Genomic DNA, 18724 nt, shown 5'->3' with positions numbered 1-18724 from the left:
AAATGGGCATTATTCCCATTTTAACTCTATACGAACTGTGACCGAAAAAAACTAAGTTCTTATGGAAGCCCCAACCTCAAATTCGATTTAGATAGCGAGCTAACCATTACAGTGACAAAATTTTTCACAGCCAATCATACTTACCTTTTGAGCTGCAATGACACCAACAATACTACTACGCACATTAGCAGGTACTATAGATACTTTCCTTTTCTTCTTCTCTTTTTTCTTACCTTTGCATTTGGTCTGCCATCTATGTACACCTAATATTAATCATCTACACTTGCATACAATACAATTAAATCTGTTAATTAAGTTTCATTTACTGATGTATATTATGGCAAATATAGATTTTGTTAAAAAAGTAACTCCGACATTGTGTAATATATCCAAACTGTATTGATAAACTGCATTGACTATGATGCAGTCGGCTGTACGGGGAATCTCGTCGATTCAAAGTTGAAAAATGTGAGAGCTAAAACAGCTGCCGCCGTCTAAAAACAATAGACAGAAATGGATTTCGGAATGATATTTCAGAAATAAATATAATGATGACAAACAAGATTATAGTTATCTATCAATTTATTCTTTTCATGAGGTGGAGTTTATTATACATCAGTGTTGGTAATAACTGTGTTCGACCCCGGGACACCCTTTTACATCTTCTATTCAGCTGCAGTAAGACCACTCTCAATCTGTATCATTAATAATTCGGTTCAAGCCCGGGGCAATCCTGTACATCCTCTATTCAGCATCAGGACCTCTTTGAATCAGTACGAGTAATAACTGGGAAAGAACCCGTGACAATCCTGTATGTTTATCGACTATTCAGTTCAGGACCACTCCTGAATCAGAACAAGTAATTACTGGGTAAGTACTCCGTACATCCTATGTTCAGCATCAGGCCCACTCTGATCTAAATCAGTCAAAAATTCCCGCGTCCAAACCTGGGACTCTCCTGTAACTCTTCTATTTAGCATCAGGACTACTCTGAATCAGTATCAGCAATATCCTGCGGATATCCTGCAATATCCTGAGAACATTTTTCGATGTTTCCGATCGATATAGCGAATGTGAAATGCACCGGAAATAGAGAGGGGTATCGTAATAGGAAATCTATGGTGTACTACTACTCCATTCACGTGGTCTTACTTATTATTCCTCTTACCACAGGATCAGAGTAGAAAATAGAATATATAAGAATGACATAAGAATGACCTTTGAGAGAACGATATAAAATTTGCTAACCGTGTCGCGAGAGATTCTGAGATACTGCATTTAGTAACAACTAGCGTCTACGTTTACCATCACGATTATTGAATTGTCAAAAAGCTTTCCAATTTCGCAAATTGAAGTTCTCCAATAAGGATCGTCATCAGTTCGTTTCTACAACTGCCGGGTCTGTTTGTGTAAGCTTGATCAGGATTTCCAAAAAAGTTATTTACAGTGTAGATAGGCGGCCGGCCGGGTCAACTTTTAAGCTCAGCGGAAATGAGACACAAAGTATAAATTTTTTAGCGTAATCCTTAAATGGTGGCTTGTATACATTTGCATTAGCAGAAATGTCATGATCCGCTAACTTCGGTTTTTATTGACTTAAAATAGAAATACTGGAGTTGCTCGGCAGATACATTCAAACATAAATTTCGATGTTGAGGTAGTTTCTTCTTGAACTGCGTGCAACATCGCAATTTACCTTTCGGACTCAGTTACTTCGCGTATTCATATATACGATCATTACCTTTCATAGGGATAAGATTTCATATAGCAATAAATTGCAAGCCCAATTAGCAGACCTTCCGATATCGGTGTGTACACATGTATATCACTTAACATTAATTAAGTAGATGATTGCAAGCCGCACCGCGCCATTACCAACATCGACGACTCGCACCGCGATGAACAACGACACTTCTTATTCACCCTATGGAAATATTTCATACACGTCTACGACCGAGGCACGTGGATTCCGACCGCATCCTCGGTGCAAATACATACATCATTCAGATTACAAATCGTTTGAATTGAATATGTTTTACCAGGTGGTTAACTACGTTGCGGTCGGTGTTGCGATTTTTGGAGTGTGCGGAAACGTTATATCATTTGTTATCCTTACCAAAGAGCGTTCGAAAAACACGAGCATATTATATCTACGCTGTTTGGCTATTGGTGACATGCTTCTATGCGTATCATATATCGTTTTTGAATTTCACAAAGAGCTCTACAGCCATACACTCATACTAGACATGACCGATGTAATAAACCACACCATGAAACGGATTCATCCATACACGCAAAATGTACGCCTACTTTCTTCGTGTTTTGTCGACCTCGTGACTTTATCAATCGCTATTGACAGATATATCGTAGTGTGTTGGCCTCTTAAAGCTGTAAAATTGATTACTAAAAAGAAGGGTTACATTAACATAATTGTGCTTGTAATATTAACCATTTGCTCACAGGTGAGACTGTTCTTCAGATACACTAGTCGTCGTTATCGCAACCCGTGCACCGGGCATGCCAAATGGGTACAGAAATATACCCCATTCGGTAAGAATATCTATTTGAAATATTATGAGGTGTTTTTCAATGCGGTCGTTTTCAACTTGACTCCGGCGATATTAGTTGCAATCATAACTGTTCGGTTGATATTCACGTTGAGATCAGCGGGAGCAAAGAGAAAAAAGCTATCGTCGTCGTCGGAGAACGAAGTGAACACTTCGAGTGATCGTAGTCTGACAGTGACGTTAGTTCTCATTTGCTGTTTATTCCTAATCAAAAAAGGCTTCTTTGTCAGGGCAGCAATAAAAAATCTGATCGTCATATTCAACGGCAACATTGGCAAGGAAGCGAATTATCAATATTTGAATGCCGCTCAGAATTTGGTTCGATTGAGTATCGCTTCGGCTAATTTTTTCATTTATTGCGCCTCGAGGAATCGTTTTCGTAATCATCTGAGCACTGGACTGAAATGTGGGAATCATACGAGTAAAACACGGACGTAAACGACGCTATAACGTCATACGATATCGTAGTATCGCGAAAGTGAACGTATATTCGGCAAACAGTTTTCTTCTGCGCCTGTTTAAAGTAAGAGATATACCAGATAACGACAAGGACAGTGCGTAGCTAAGGATTTGCTACGGGTAGGTATACGTATAAAAATATGCATCAGAGGCCAGTATCACCCACCACTCCCCGGCGAAACAAACGGGGCATGGCCCTCTGGAACATTCCCACGCCCGCCATCACCAGTCCATCACCAGCTTCAGAAACAGAGTCCAATCAGAAATCATCAACACCAGGCCTAAAACTCAATACAATCTCACTACAGCAAAACGAAAAGCCATACTCACACTCAGAAACAACGGAGACATCATCATCAAACCTGCCGACAAAGGAGGCGCCACTGTCATCATGAATCGAAACGACTACATCAACGAAGCACACCGCCAACTTCACAACACCGACTTCTGCAAAAAACTCGACCAAGACCCCGCCAGCCAGTTTACCAAAGAACTCAAACAACTTATCAAACCTCTACCCACCGAATTGAAGAACTATCTACTCGCTACAATACCAGCTGATCCGACACCGGGCACCTTCTATATTCTTCCGAAGATACACAAGAATAATAACCCCGGACGCCCAATCATCTCCGGCATCGGGACCATCACCGAGAATATATCTGGCTACATAGATCGTCTCCTACGTCCATACGCAGTGAACACACCCAGCTACGTACAAGACACCACACATTTCATCAATAAACTCGCAAACATCAAAGACCTCCCAGCTGACACCCTACTCGTCACTATGGGCATCACAGCTCTCTACACCAGCATATCACATGAAGATGGACTCACCGCGATTTCCAGAACCTTACCTAGCAACGAAAACTCACAGACCATCATCGATCTCACCAAATTCATACTTAAACACAACTACTTCAAATTCAATGGATCGCTCTACATCCAGACCGAGGGTACAGCTATGGGCACCCGAATGCCCCCCCCCCCCCAATACGCCAACATATTCATGTCTGTCCTTGAACGAAGCTACACTTCCTCCAAACACAGCAGCACTCACCACTTTTATACAATCGCTTCATCGACGACGTCTTCATCATTTGGACGCAAGGGCTCGAAAAACTACTTGAATTCCACAGGAACTTCAGCAACTTTCATCCAGCTATCGAACTCAGCCTCGATCACTCACCTCTTCAAATTCCTTTTTAGACACTCTAGTCAAAATCAACAACGGCGAAACATCGCTCTACAGAAAACCTACTGCCACCTACAGCTACCTTCACGGCACCAGCTTTCACCCACCACACACCACGAGATCCATCATCTTTTAGTCAGGCCATTCGCTACCACAGAATCTGCTCCAACATTCAAGACCGCGACCAACACCTACAACAACTGAAAAATATGTTCCACCAACTCCAGTACAACCCTGATACCATCGACCAACAAATCACTCGCGCTACTTACATACCCAGCGAAAGAACACTCCAATACAACCCGCCCACGTCTGAAGAAACCGAAAGAATCCCCATCGCAGTCACCTACAGTCCGCACCTACGCACAATCCAACGAATCATATCAGATCTCCAACCCATAATCGAAGAGGATGATCATCTACGCGACATACTACCACCAAGACCAGTCATCGCGTACCGCAAACTATCCGCCGAAGAAGACTCAGTTAACAAATACACGCGCCCCTGCAACAAATCTAGATGTCAACTCTGCCCTCTCATAAACTCATCACCGACCGTCACCGCAGCCAACAACCAACAACTCAAAGTCGCTGGACCCTACACATGCGACTCCGCCAACGTTGTTAATGCCATCACATGCGATATCTACCCTGGAACCATCTAAATCGGAGAAACTGGACAAACATTACGTCAACGCTTGAACGGTCACAAATTTGATATCAGACACAAGAAAATGGATAAACCAATCGGCGAACATTTCAATCTTCCGAACCACACCATCAGTAACCTTTAAGTTACCGCGTTACATAAAATGAACACTTCTAATAAGCATTCGCGCGAAATCATGGAACAAAAACTTATTCAATGCGGTGATATTGTTAATCTTGGCCTCAATCGCGATCTAGGATTCATGTCCCGCTACAGAACGTAATTTCGTTTGTTATTCGTGTATCTGGACTCATCTCAGACTTGAGACTTGTTATTCGATACCATCTGTTTATTTCACTTTGATATAGTTTCATTTTGATTTATTTCTCTTTGATTTGTTTTAGTTCGTCGTTCCTTAATTAATTAATTATCTACTCACTCACTTACTTATTAATTATCATGTCACTCATCATTTATTTGTAATTACTCTTCTCACTCAGTTCTCTGTAATTAGTGTCAGTCTACCTATAAATACTGTTGTTTTTCCATTGACTATACTCATTCACCTGATGAAGCTTCTCATTAGAAGCGAAAGCTCGTGCGTCAAATAAATAGTTAACCTATACAGTACTACTCAATGTTACTTATTTTAAACCTGGTTAACACGGCTACTCTACGAATATTCCCCTTCGATCTCAACAATAGATTTCCGAAAATTCTTGGGGCCGCTAAACCAGTAAATGGCGTCAGTTTGCGAGTTTTCTGGACGGATATTTATTCGACCAATGATGCTCAAATGCCTTCAATTCTGCCACAGACTTCATCGTGTATTTTTCAGTAAGCCGATGTTTCCGCAGCAAACTGAGCAAGTCGCTGTATATTTGCTGAAGACTAGCCGATAATTTTGCCATTGTCAAGTATAAGTTCAAGTTCAAATTTATTTCACTAATTTACTGTCAGTGACCAACTGAACTATGTTCATATCGATTACAGTCGCATTCTTCGTTTCATATTGTGTTGTAGTTTATAAATGAACGATGCATGTGGATATATACATGTATCCACATGTGGATATGTCAGTTTGTTCGATTCTAATATTTAAAAATGTCATTTATAACGAAAATAATAACTGGGTTCAGTACATAAAGAAAAAAAAGAAAAAATCAAGGAAAGGTTACTTTTTAAAGTCGATCGTGTTATGATATGATAATCCCAAAGTAAGGTGAAGTAAGGTGATATTTGCAAGAATGAAGTTTCCACAGTTTCTAGGCGCCATGTTGCAGTGGATCTTGGCGGTCCTCACGTTACGATAATCTTCGCTGACGAATTTCCCACAGTGCACTGCCATCTTAAAAATTCTTTTATGACAATGGATTTCAAATTAATGCTGTTTTTTTTAAATAATTGATGTTTGTTTCAACGTATTACGATTTGTGGTTGAACGGGCGATGTAAAGAATAAAAAAGGCGTTGCAAATTTTGATTTTAAAAACGCCCGGCTAAAAATCGTTTTATCGCGCAATAAAACGGAACTTTTTCCTGCCACGTTAAAACGAAAAGATAGCCCGATTAAACGAAAACGCACTCAACCCGGTTGATACGAGAGGCATATTAAACGAAATTTTTCGATTTTGTTACGGAAAAATCGCGGTAAAACGGAACGCTATTATTCATTTTAACGTGGCAGGACTTTTTATCGTTTCTTAAACGTTATAAACGTTAACTATCCTGACTGAACGCAGGCCGTGGCGCAAAAGTGGACCGGCAACCAGTGTACTCGGCGGCGGGAGGCAACGAACCCTGGCAAGTGAGGAATCTACAAAAAATTTGTATTGAATTTAAAAGGCGGTGCTGCCATCACACGTCAATTGTAAACAACGAATCGGCGGTTTTTATGAAGGAAGTGTAGTAAAAACATCTGTTTTTGGAATAAGAAAGGCAGTGGCCACTTCTTGATGAAAATAACACGAACCCGATCATTCTATGGAAGATAAATGGTTGGTTTGAATTGGATTCAGTTTTCATACACCGATAGGTCGATAGGCTAGGCCTAGGCCTCATCAGATTTATTCTGACGACTTTTTTTTGACCGACCAGCTACCTATTAATCTGTTAATTAGGGCCTACCTGATTACTTAACCACAAGCCCGTGTGATTCAACTGCTTTTTTCAAAGGCAGAAAATTAAGGGCGTATATAGAGTTTGGGTAATGGTAAATTTTCCCATTGTAACGTATCAGCACAAATGAAGGAAAGAAGCTATGTTATAGCCGCTGGTTCTAATTTAGGCCATTTGAAATAGAATTATGATACCTTCGAAGCCTTGTGTTTGTTTCTCCTGATGAATCGACATGGTCATTTTGTAAACTGCATTAGAATTTGCTATCAGTTCATTTTTTGAGCTGCCGGGTCTGTTATAGTGAACTTGGTCACAATTATTAAAAAATCTGGTATAGGGTAGGCTAGGCCAGTTGCTGGCGGTGTCAACTTATTAAGCAGAAATGAGGCATCAATTCCTTACAAAATTAACGTTATTCTTTTTCCACGAGAAGATATTCTTTTCTCCGCAGTTTTGAGGTCATACATGGCATAGACATACCTATAGTCTGAATACCAGTCGTTGTTACGGTTCCTACAAAGGGAACAACGGCTAGATACTAGACTAAGATTTTAAGCTGTCATCGCACTTCAAAAAGATTTCAATGCAAACGAATCGATTTTCATTTCAGCGTAACAAGTATCTTTCTTATTTTCACATCGCTTGAAAATAAAACAAATAACAACGAGCTCTCTGTAAAATTTATCAACGGTTGTCGGTCTATTCTCGTCTACGGATGTTCAAATTGTCGAGCGCCATAGCGTGGTGTTCTTCGACGTCCGCTTCCTCCAAGTCATCGAATTCGGCCAGATCTTCGTCGTTCGGCGGCTCCGGCCCGAGTCGCATTTCGTGCGGTAGCGTTGCCTCGAGTTCTCGTAGCGATCGCCGCAACCGCAGCATGTAGTCAACGATACGCGATGCGACCGTGTCGACGACCGATCGCTTCGTGTAGAGCTGCACGATTTTTCGTCGAGTCGTATTCTTCGCCGTCTGGTGGGTGGCGATCGTGTCGATTTCGTTCTGAAATTTCTCGCGATACGAAACTGTAAATATATCGAGAGAATATGATTGTTCGTGTTCGATAAATCGTTCGTTTAAACGAAAATGGTTTTTGGGTTCTCTTACGACATGAACACGGCAACTTGGAGAACTTCTGGGCGTAGCCACCTTAGGTGTCAAATTCCTCCGGGAGCGAGTTAGTCGATTTGCGAAAATTTATCAGTTTAGAATTTCGATGATATGGCTAAAATTTATATAATTGTTTCTCCGCTCTGCTGACCTTAGAATTTGACCCGGCCGGTCGCCTATCTACCCTGTACATTACTTTTTTAAGAATCGTGATTGATTTTACCATAACGGACCCGGCAGCTATAGAAATGAACTGATTACGAATTTTATTATATTTTACAAAAATGACCCGGCCGCAGCGGAGAAACAAGGTATCATTTGTTACAGGCATTTATTACTGATATAATATGATTTCAATTGTTAAAATCGATAAGGAATAGGCCTAAATAAATATGTTATATTTCATTTCATCTCGGTTGATCTCGGGTAAAATACGTCATCTCGGTAATAAGGATGACCGATTTACCAAGATGAACGGAGATGACTTGTAAAAATCCCCCCATAATTGATTTCACTAAGATTTTGAACAGCTATTATGTTTAAAAAAATAAAGATTCGAAATTTTATTGCACTTTATTGCTTTATTTAACTCTAGTATAGTAATTCCATCCATTAAATACGGTTACCAAACGTTTAATAAAGAATAATAAGTGTAGAGACAAAATACTTATTCTAGGGGTGCGAGTCAGTTGATTGAATTCGGTCATTTAAACTAGCCTACTTGCTAATTAAAGAGTGGCCACTGTTGAAAATGAATAATTATCACTTAAGAGTTATTTAGTCACAGAGCCAACCCATTTGATTTACAGTTATTAACTTCTTTGATTTTTTGGGCACTGGAGTGATTACCCCTAAGATAATTTACTGTAGAGACAAAATACTTATTCTAAGGGTACAGTTGATTGAAATTGGTCATTTAAACTAAAGTGGCTAATAAGGAGTGGTCACTGTTGAAAATGAATAATTATTACTTAAGAATTATCTAGTCGCGGAATTATCTAGTTTACAGTTATTAACTTCTTTGATTTTATCTAATGTACTTAAGTATTCCTAAATAATTTGGTAAAAAGTTAATTTTTTCTACACTAGTTTTATAGAAAAGTGGATATGGGGGGATTGTAACCTAGGGGGGATTTTTACCTTGTGGGATTTTTACCTACATTCGAAATATAACATATTTATCCTCCTTATTTATTCCTTATCGATTTTAATACTTGAAATCATATTATATCAGTAATTGGGGATTTTTACCGAGGGGATTTTGACCAAGGGGATTTTAACCCGGGGATTTTTACCGCTAACCCTTTCTATCAACTAGCCCGACGGGTCATCCTTATTACCGAGATGACGTATTTTACTGAGATGAACCGAGATGAAATGAAATATAGCATATTTATTTATTTCTTATCGATTTTAACACTTGAAATCATGTTATATCAGTAATGAATACCTACTAGAGTCATATTTTACATATTTTTTTTATTTAAAAAAATTTTGACTTCAAATACGTAAACTCGGTTAGCAATAAAATTTCATTGAATTTGATTGATCGACGATCTTATCTCGGTAAAGTTAAGTTATTTTTCTACAAAAATATCCGACAAAATATGTAAAATATGACTCCAGCAGGCATTTATTACTGATATAATATGATTTCAATGGTAAAAATCGATAAGGAATAAATAAATATGTCATATCTAATTTCATCTTGGTTGATCTCGGTTCATCTCGGTAAAATATGTCATCTCGGTAATAAGGATGACCGGCCCAAACTTCACCACAAAGTTTGGTCGTTTGTGTCTTGACTATTGAGGTTATTATGCCTTTACCTGTTTGACGATTAAGTTTTGTGAATTTAAAGAAACATTGCGTTAACTTACATAAAATGTGGAGTTGATTCCCGGCCATGTTGTGTTTAAAGAGTAATTCCGCCGTCTTAGCGAGTATCGAAGTAGAAATTCGGAAATTCAGTAGCAAAAAGTTGATTGCCGCTTCTATGGTATCATCATCGGGTTCGGCGGCGTGTACAAATAAGAAAGCATTCATTCTCCTAAACGCGAGTAGTTTTCCCAAGATTGTGGAAGAGATGATCAGCCGATTCCCACATGTATTCTGCTCTTTGAAATTGCTACAGGAAATTCATGGATGTGCTGTCCACTAATCAATTTCGCTCTATAATACCTCCAATGCACTGATTCAGTCATAGCCTGAGTTGATACTTTCAGGCCCTCTTCAAATTGAAACACAATTGGCTTTTTGTTTATCAATTAGGGATTGATTATTCCAATTAGTGCAATTAAGATAAGGCCAAGCTGCAGTTATCAAGTGTTAAAATCTAAGGCTGCTTGTTTTAAAGGACAATCTAGACATTATGATTAGACCTAGTGCAGTGTTATTGTAAGAATTAACTTAATTATCTAATTCTTTTTATTGTAACCTTATTTTGCAGATTTGATACGAGATGGATGCTGAAATATTGCAGCTATTGAAGAGGAGTCCATCAGCTCCGGGACTTCACGAAAAAGTACAGGTATAAAATTAGAGGGCATCAAATAGGTTTGTAGGTAAAAATCCCCTAGGTAAAATAGGGGATTTTTACCGCTAACCATGAAATAGAGGGTATTTTAATGAAATGTTCATTTTTTCTGTTTTTTAATGAGAAACATTTTTTGAAAATGCCATTCAATCAATTATTGCTGCGGCTTTCACTGCTGCAGTCGCTTCTGTTAATAAATCATGTATTATCGTTCATTATCGTGTATTGTAATCTTGATAATTTTGTCGATTGTTTATTTTAGGAGTACCTGAAACCGATAAAAGATGGCGACGACGTTGCTCCCGATGCCGCCGCACAATATGGGAAATTCTCGTGTACGTTCATGCACGTAGTGGTGACACAATCGAGTCTGGATACGGCGACGGGAGCTGATCTGGATCAGTTGATGGCGAGCGTCGATGTTTGTTCGTTGTGTTACGCGCGTGTAAAATTGCACGCAGAATTTTCGTCTCCATATATGCCTCATAAACTTCACTATCACGTTCTCACCAAACTAGTCTCAAAGGTTTGTGTCGTAGTTATATTGGGGGGCCGTGCATAAAGTTTGTACACCCATAGGGGGGGGGAGGGGGGACATTTAGAAATCTGAACAAAAACGTACTGGGGAAGGGGAGTGGTGAGCTCAAAGCGTGCATAATTTTCTTAGGGGGAGGTTTAATGTTTATAGTACATACTTTGTGCACGAAACACGTTGATTTTTACAAATATCCCCAATAGGCTATTTGTTGGGATTTCCCAGGAATCCCCCACTCTCGGCGTTTCACTTCGTTGATACGATACATCGTTGCAGAGCTCTAATAACTGCTGGTAAATTTTACCTTCTTTAAACAGTGGATCCTGAAAAATTTGGGGGGAGGGGTGGTCATTCATTAAAGTATGTACACAAGGGGGGTTATAAAAGAATGTACAAAGGGCGTACATGGGGGAGGGGAGTGAAAAATACCCTGAAGTCAAGTGTACATACTTAATGTATGTCCCCTTACGTACCATTAAGTTCGTCCGGTGTTTCAGTCGAGTCCCTACCAACTATTAATTTTACTAATTGAATTGAGGTCGAGTTAAAAGCAAATGTGTCAGTGACGAAAAAGACAAAGCGACTGATCGATTGTTGATTGATTCCTAGCAGGGAAAGTGATGTGCATATTAGGGAATAGTCGGGGGGGGGGGGGGAAATTGAGTCAAATAAAAGTAGCCACCCTATATAAGTAAAATGTGAGTGTTCGAGCGATGTTAGTAGAATTTTTTGGTTTTTCTTCCAGGAATTGATCGACGAATGTTTGCCGATGATCGAACGGTTGTACGTGATCATGATCGACCTCGACGTACGTGATCTACGCAACAAATCGCTATCCGATATCAATCGCGGCGTTTTCTCGACGCTGTGGAACTACGCGATCAAAATGGAGCAGAAAAAGTGTCGACCGTCAACGACGACGAGCGTGTTGGACGTGCAGTTGTTGTCGTTGAAATATTTGGCGTTGTTCGAGCGCGAGTCGTCGTCGCTCGTCGAAAAAGCGACGATCGTTTTGAGTCGGTACGAAACGTCAGCGAAAAAGGCGCGAACATTTTCGATCGACGCGTACGAAAAATTCGCCGACGGTTTTCGCGAAATTCTGCTGCATGACGTCGAGCATGCGCCGTCGTCCGATTTAGATTTTTCGCTCTACTATCACCGAGCGCTGGTTCGTAGTTGTCGATGGAACAAGGCCGACGACATAATCGGTGAAAATGCGAATCGCGCGGACAGCCTGCCGAAAACGCCGACGTCGGAAATTTATCGCGTTTGTTCTGAACTTCAGCGTTCCGTCGTTTCGTTCAAGAGAGAGCTGGCGAAAAAGTCGTTATTGGTCGAACCGGGCAAACAGCGAGAATTGATTCGGATACTAGCGCTGTCTGTTAGTCGATTGAAACGCCGCGATCTCGACGGCGAAGGGCGAACGATCTCGGTTCTCGATACGCTTTTGTTCGTTCACGCGCAGTTGGAATTTTGCTGGGACGCGAAGAACGCGAAGTCGAATGCGCCGTTGTTGGACGACGCGTTCGCTGCGCTACGCGACTTGCTGAAGTTCACGTTGACCTCGCTCCGCGATCTACATCGCAGTGCGGATAATACTGATCGTAAATCGTCCAAGCAACAATCGCGTTTATGTCGTCTGCCTTCGATCTGGCAGAGTTTGGTGATGGTCGTTACGAACTGGGTGAAATGCTCAGGTACCTATGTTTATTCCTGTTGTCTCCATAACATGCAATAATGTGCAATAATATACCAAATCACGCTTATTTGGATTATTTTGGACTAGAAGAATTTCAAGTTCAAATGAAAGTTATGACTTAAAAGAGAGACATATCATGTACTAACTTGTTTTTAGATGTACGTATCATCTATGGGATCAAGGTCTACAAAAATATGGAGCCGTTTTAGCTTACTTGGAACTTAAGTCCCAGCGGGTGATTGCGTTAATTTATCGCTCTTACCTGTATCTACCTTGGTCGCATCTGCAACCCTCAGATTCTTTCAATCGGAATCAAGATTACCGACTCATGGCAAATATTGTCACCACATTCAATTGCAAAGTTGTAGCGTAAATGACATGTTCTATGATTGTGGCTAGTTTTTAAGGTCATTGGGTTTAGTATCTGTTCACCAGGGGGCGTTGAATATCGAAATTGTCAGATTGTTGAGCACGTCGCACCGCTTTCCAAGTTGGCATGAAGTCCGTGGACCCTTAGTTTAAGACTTATCCTTGAGGGTGGTATTTTTGAAGCTACAAGATGTTCAGTTTGGTCATGTAAGGAATAGATACCAGCTGACAAGTTGCTTGTTTTTTCTCCCACCAGGGGAGTAAAATATTTCATTATTCGCAATTTGTCATTGGGTACATGCATTTATAACCACGATCAATGATGATCATTTGTTTCAATATTTGTGGAATATTGAAATCATTTTCAGCTATACAGTATTTGGTTTATCCTATACGCCTAGAATACGAGTATGAAAAGAAGGTGTGCTGATATAAAATTCATTCAATTGTCTTCTTTTAGAGGAATCACGTGACGAAGCTATTGAAGAGGTGTTAGATGCATTCAACGTTGATATAATTGACTTGATAAAGAAATACTGCGCAGAAAGTCATGCTATTGGTGAGTCATAAACTATCAACCAATCTAATGTACTTTTTTTAGCCGACTCATGGTGATGCCTGATGGGGCTATCATTTTGGTTCTCCGGCTTCCGTGAGACCCTTATTTTTGTAATGTCTGTCTGTATGCGATTGTGTGTATGTGTGTCTGTGTTTGTCTTTCAGCTTTGTTAATAGATAGTGGGTTGATCTTGATGAAACTTGGGTCAAATGTTAGTATGGGGGGTCTAGTTGTGCAGTGCAAACAATAGGCCCAGTGTACCACCTAGCAGCAGAACTAGGCACTAAAAACTCTAAAACACTAATAAATTTTTCAGCAACATGGCCTCGAAGATGACCTCATAACTGATGAACGGGGTCAAAGTTGTCATATCAAAATCTAGCTATTGACCCTGGGTACAATATATCTAAAATGCAACTCAAACAAATGCATGGTAATTTCTGAGTTTGAGCCCGAGTCTGAGAACTTGCCTTATGGCTTGTTTGCATTCACTTTCACTAGGGCTACTAGCATTCACTCATTTCCTTCACAAATAATCGCTTTACAACAATCCTATCTTACAATTTGACGTGAACAGATTGAAACATTAAAATCGGATGTTTTTGCTCGCGCTGAAATTGGCCCATTTAGCAGCCATGTGTACGGTTTTCCTGGCCTAATTTGGCATGCGCCAATATGCTTGTGTGATTACGGCTTATGAAAAGTTAAATGTAGCAGGCTCAGTACTCCCTACCGGAGGCCGTCTAGTGGGTGCATAAAAAATGCCCTGGGCTGCAGAAAATCTGATATCGCTGGCTTGCAGCTATATATAATATATTATCATTCAGGTGTAATGGCGAACAACTGTGGAGCGTGTCTTTTCAATGCCGGCTTGTACGCTAAGAGTACGCAGTTTTATGAAATCGGAGCTAGATATCTCGGTGACTGGTGCCGTATGGATAAGACTTGCACGAAATCAAGGATTCTAGAGGTGATTCATATGACACAAAAAAAATGGAAATGATTATTCGATTGCTACAATTTGTCCAGCGCGATAGATAAAAATTGTTACCCCGAAATGAAATGGTTCGATTCTGGATATAATGATACCTACATAATGGGGAAAAAACTGAATAAAACTGCTCCCTAAAGTTTGTTGCGATGAGTTTCTCGTTGTAATGGTACTTCTTTTCGAATATTTACTGTTCCCGTTGCTTATACCTGTATACCAAGATTTTGCATTTCTCGCAAAATGTATTATTCCTAATTTCAGGTCAAATTATGGTATTGGTTCGAATGTTGTGCAGATGCGTATCGGAAGTCCAATCAGTGGGCAAAAGCTCAGCAAGTTGTCGTGCAGGGTATTCTCGAAGATGACAGCAATTTATCGGCCGCTGCTGAGGTTTGGATGAAAATCAAACGCGATGCGCCGGATTTGGATACAAATAGGTACTTGACCTCTTTTCAACACAAGTGTCAATATTCATTTTTAAGGCATTTCCGAGTCACAATTTCTTTGCAGCACAGGGGCTTACATATGGCTGATTTCCAATATCCTAGCCTCTTCTTGAATTTAGCTCACGTTTCCTTCATAGCCTCTCAACTTGTCTATCTCCGTCGATTGCTGAGTTGTAGCTCATAACATCTCAGGTGGATCTAGGAGAATCTGTAGGCCAGGGTTCAGGAGTAAATAAAATACATTTCTTGGATCAAGGAGCCACGCTGAAGGTCACACGCTAGGTTTCATCCTCTGAGTTGGATATTTTTGAAGAAATACATGCAGGAAGATCCTATTTCTTAGGGGTTAAGTGTCAAAACTCAAAGTTTTAACAACCTCCGGTAGAAATTTTTCAATCCAAGCTACATGGACAAGGCCTGTTGTGGAAGTGTCAACTGTTTTTTTTTTCTTTCATAGAAATTTAAAGGATGCTCTTGATTCAAGCGCAAAAGAATATGGCCATGTCGACATTGAAAAACTGTTAATTGCAGAACTTAACGCATACAAGAAACGGTAAACATAGGCCTATACATAATGTACCTTATAAATCTTGGGATTTATCCTGTTATCCTGTCCACCAGTTATTGATGAGAAATATTTTTCGTTTGATTTCAATTAGATCGACTTCTTTGTCGTCGGAACAGAATTCAGTTATCGAAGCTCTGCTGTCGTTGTCGAGTATAAATGGCAATCCGTTGAAGAAAGCTGTTGTTCTCATCGAAAAAGGCCAAGCTCTCTGGACAGAAAGCACGCAAAACAGGTTTGAATACAGATTTATACCACAAAGATGTTTGTTGACATACTTCCCTGCTACGTATGATACTTAGTAACCACTAAACCCGACTATGACTTCTATTTAGAAGTAGTTTCTACTCTTTTTAAAGGGCTCATCTACTCCAAAAGAAAATATCAATATCTGAATAATTCCTACCACTGTACCTTCTATCCGCAGATCGGCTTTGGAATGTTTCGTTGAATCGGTTCGACTTCTGGAAGGAGTGAATCGCAACGAGTTATCGTATGAATTGGCGCTGGCAAAGCATTGGCTCTTCATCGCTACGTACTCTGAAACAATCAAAGAGGTATATTGCCACTTCTTTCACTTCGATTGACAACTGACTTAGATAAATATAATATCAATAATTTATAGCATTTTCTTGCATATACCAGGCCCGTGTCGAGCGGGGGTCCAGGGGTGTCCGAACAAACCCCCTGATAATATCAGAAGATATTGGGAAATTTGGATACTATTTTCATGTTTTTTTTATTTTTCGAAATGAAAAGCAATCCATACTCAAATGATTTATTCAGGTACCCTGGCACTTATTACTATAGATATGTCCTTTTTCAATAGGGAAATGGTCCTTTTCAAGGTAAAAATTGCCCTTTTTTCCCGAAATAGAACTGCCTCTCAAACAAAGCTCGACACAGGCCTGTCTACTATCTTATATTGAGTCCATTCTTGGTGCTAACGGCTTGGCTTTGCATTCATAGATGAAACCATTACCGAAGCCGAAGAAGAAAGAAACTAAAGTGAATGATGAAGACAATGACATCGATGAAAATGAAGACGATATATTCTCCGATTTGACGACTTTAGACGCTGAATATCAGATGATCGTCATTTTAGATGAATCGCTCCAACTGTGGGAGGATTATGTCCCCCGATGTGGCAAAAAGGATACTTCCTTCGGAGAGTTGAACGAAGTTATGGAAATGACTATTTTACCATGCGTGAAATCGATGGCTTCGCTCTATGCTTTATTCGGCAAGGTAAGGCTCAATATAAGGTTTGGAACGTATTTATTTTTCCGCATGACGGTTTGCAAAGCCTAGTGGCATGCTGCACATATGCGAGAGAAACCTAAAAACCAGAAAAAAATTTTGTGTTTTATGTGTTTGAAGTTCATCTGTTATCAGCCAGTACTTCATATTGAAACAAGAAGCATACACAAATCAAAACTACATTAGCAATGAGTAAAGCAGTATTGTATGTTAGTACATGTTTGGCTATCCAGACATCGCATACAGCAATTGAAACATGTTTCTTGTGTCGTTTCACAAAATAGTGTTTCTATAACAGTATATTATATCAATACATTTTTCATTGAAAGTTAATCTACTGGAAAGAAATAATTTAGTGGAAGATATTGAATGCAGAAGACTGTTAATACTAGTGAATACTCGAAAACTAGGCAGATCCTCACTTGCTGCAGCATTTAAGGTTCTTTATAATTTCATTCATTCAAATAGGCCACCTACTCTGGTTGTTTTACAATTCAACATGGTGGCCACTTTCCTTGGGTATCAGGAACCAGTCAGGGAAATTTCTTTTCTTGAAAATAGTCAGGGAATAGTTGGGGAATTTTGTAAAAAAAGCTTCAACTTGGGGAAAAGTCATGGACATTTGTTGAGATTGCTACATCGTTTGTTAAGTCTGACAGTTTCCATCTATGTCTTACGTATTTGACTGTTAATTGATCGGATTCCAAGCAGATCCAGTCTGTGAAAACAACATACATGTCAGGGAGTGCTCCGGGAAAAGTCGGGGGAAAGCTAGTCAAATAAAAGTGGCCACCCCGTTCAATACCACATTCGACATACCGTATTTCTACATTTTCAGCCTCTTCATGAATTGCGTTGTCTTCGGTTAGTGAACGAGCTGTGTAAGGAGGAGCAGAGACTGTCGTCCGTCGCGGTCGTGAGGGTATACATCGAGAATTTGATACGATTGATAATTTTACTGTGCAATCTCGGACAATTGGAGCACGCTTCGATCATCGTCGAGCAGTTGAACCAAGCGCTCGCCGATGACAATGACAACGATTGGAATCTGAGAATAACGGCGCAGACTGTCCGGGCTGAATATCTTCGATTATCCGGAAAGGTGAATTCTTTTTTCATCCCTCAACTCATTATTGCCACTCTGGGCATTTCTAGAGTTGACCTCGCCTAAAAATAAGACATGGCATGACTTTTGACAAACTCGCACAAAAAACTCAATCATTATCTGACTTCCTAGTTAGACAAGGTTTAATGTAGCTGGCTCAAGGTTTCGTTTTCCTGATCAAGAGGCCAACCTTCGACACGGCAACTCTGCCTACACCAGGATTTGAACCCATGAACCTGGATGAACTTGACCAACGGCTTACACTCAATGAATATTGTATCTCACTAACCGATGATCAATCTATTTTGTTGGTTTGTAACCATTCTGATGACTTCTCTCGAAAGTGTAATCCCACAGAAAGGTTTTGGGTGCTGATGATGATCAATTTTTTGTTGCCATTAAGCATATTACCGACTACCGATGCTATCCCAAAAATATCAAAATGCTCTCAAAATCAGAATTAGTTTTTAGTTCATTTTCAATGAAACTACTATATCAAATTACTCTGATTAAATTGTGATGAAAAACAAGGAAATACAAAGATAAGCTCTGAAATTCCAAT

The 18724-nt window shown here is 39.8% G+C and overlaps 1 long non-coding RNA gene across 1 annotated transcript; it reads left to right on the top strand.

The window, feature by feature from the left end:
- Nucleotides 1–6757: 6757 nt before the first annotated feature.
- On the top strand, nt 6758–10958 carry LOC141906668 (uncharacterized). The gene is made up of 3 exons (XR_012619386.1): nt 6758–6869; nt 10547–10627; nt 10896–10958. It is a non-coding gene; the product is annotated as an uncharacterized LOC141906668 (long non-coding RNA).
- The last annotated feature ends 7766 nt before the right edge of the window (nt 10959–18724 follow it).

This window comes from Tubulanus polymorphus, chromosome 6 (genome assembly GCF_964204645.1).
Source record: "Tubulanus polymorphus chromosome 6, tnTubPoly1.2, whole genome shotgun sequence".
NCBI classification, from domain to species: domain Eukaryota; kingdom Metazoa; phylum Nemertea; class Palaeonemertea; order Tubulaniformes; family Tubulanidae; genus Tubulanus; species Tubulanus polymorphus.
This window is presented reverse-complemented; position numbering and strand designations above follow the sequence as displayed.